Source organism: Rhinopithecus bieti, unplaced genomic scaffold (assembly GCF_001698545.2).
Source record: "Rhinopithecus bieti isolate Rb0 unplaced genomic scaffold, ASM169854v2 scaffold_7888, whole genome shotgun sequence".
In the NCBI taxonomy this organism is placed as follows: Eukaryota; Metazoa; Chordata; class Mammalia; order Primates; family Cercopithecidae; genus Rhinopithecus; species Rhinopithecus bieti.
Genome location: NW_016805944.1, coordinates 904,359 through 906,581, shown reverse-complemented (window position 1 = coordinate 906,581; position 2,223 = coordinate 904,359).

Here is a 2,223-nt window from a genome sequence, read left to right as displayed (position 1 = left end):
CAGTGGCAGCCTCTAGTTGTCTGGTACCTGGGTTGACTTAGGGCAGAGAAAATGTTGGCTTGGTGTGTAAGAGAGATAAAGGGGGTGGTTCAGAGCAGGGGCTCTGGATCTTGGGGGTGATGCAGAAAACTTTGGCCATGAGTTAAACCCTGTGGTTAATGGATACCAAATAGAGACATACAGACTCAAGAAAACACAAAGCACTATCCCAGGTGGGAGGGCACAAAGGAGCCATGATCATCAAAAGCAATGTGGGATTCTGGATTGGATCCTGGAGAAGGAAGTGGACATGAGGGGACAACTGACAAAATTAAAGCCTGTACATTAGTTAATAGTGTTAGTCAACATTCATTTCCTAATTTCAATAATTGTATCAGGATCATTTAAGATGTTAACATTAGATGAAACTGGGTGAAAGATGAAAACTCTGTACTGACTTTACAACCTTTTTGTAAATCTAAAATTATTTCAAAATGGCAGGTTAAAATGCATTTTAAATCATACCTACAAAATGCTATTATGATAGTAATAGTGGACACTCAGTGAAGATATGATCGGGATTCCCTAATAGGTCTCCTTATTCTTGAAATTGCAATTAGAGTTCCTTCTTTTCTTAATATTATATAACTGGGGCTCCCTTGAGCTATTTGTAGCCTGGTATAATGTCTGACCCATATGCATATAGTTTCACAGGAAGCCTTAGGGTCCTAGTAGAATAACACTATTACCCACAAGATAACCGGCCAGGTGCTGCACCAGGTCTAGGCCCTCTGTGTGATGGGTGCAGTCCTGTAACCAAAGGGAGACAAAGTTACCACACTCTATGTGGCCCAGAAAAATGGCCAGAGACTGAATTAGTACAGTCTCTACTAACACTAGAGTAACAGCACTCCTCCACTCAGTCCATGCTGCCTGGAAATTTCCTGACAGTGAATCATTCTGGGATCATTCTCGTGAACTTGGCAAATATCTTAACACTCTGACATCACATTCTCTTCTATGGTCAGGATCCTCAATTCTGGATCATAGACTCACAATTTCAACTTCTTTTCTGGACACTGGAAGTCTTTAAAGATAGAATGATCAGAATGACTGAAAGTATTTTTTGTAATGAAAAGCCAAATTATTGTAACACATAAAATAATTTTGCTGAAAAAACTTGATTGATGGCATATAATTACAAGGCATATTCTTTCCTGTCTTAGTAGCTTTAAAAAATCATCATTTCTTTCCTTCTCTAATACTTCACTTGGGAACGTCTCAGTGGGGAAGGCTCATTTCTCCTTCATACAGTGTTAGCTAGGGTGGCCTGACTGAGCCTGGAGGATCTGTTTCCAGAATGGCTCATTTATGTGCTTGAGAAACTGGTACTAGGTGTCATTTGGGAGCTCAGTCCAGATAATTGGCTGGGGGGTCTTAGTTTCTCTTCACATTAGTGTCTCCACAGGGCTACTTGGGCTTCTTCCCAAGAAATCTGTATTAGTCAGCGTTCTCTAGAGGGACAGAACTAATAGGACACACACACACACACACACACACAGACATATATATCTTATTTTTTGAAGCACAAAATGGGAATTTATTATAAGGATAATGAATGGACTGGAACCAGAAAATGGAAAGCTATAGGGAGTACTTTCTTTTTAAATTATACTTTTAAGTTCTAGGGTACATGTGAGGTTTGTTACATATGTATACATGTGCCATGTTGGTGTGCTGCACCCATGAGCTCGTCATTTACATTAGGTATATCTCCTAATACTATCCCTCCCCCCTCCCCCCACCCCACAATAGGCCCCGGTACGTGATATTCCCCTTCCTGTGTCCCAGTGATCTCATTGTTCAATTCCCACCTGTGAGTGAGAACATGCAGTGTTTGGTTTTTTGTCCTTGCGATAGTTTGCTGAGAATGATGGTTTCCAGCTTCATCCATGTCCCTACAAAGGACATGAACTCATCCTTTTTTATGGCTGCATAGTATTCCATGGTGTGTATGTGCCCCATTTTCTTAATCCAGTATATCCAGATGGACATTTGGGTTGGTTCCAAGTCTTTGCTATTGTGAATAGTGCCACAATAAACATACATGTGCATGTGTCTTTATAGCAGCATGATTTATAATCCTTTGGGTATATACCCAGTAATGGGATGGCTGGGTCAAATGGTATTTCTAGTTCTAGATCCTTGAGGAATCGCCACACTGTCTTCCACAATGGTTGAACT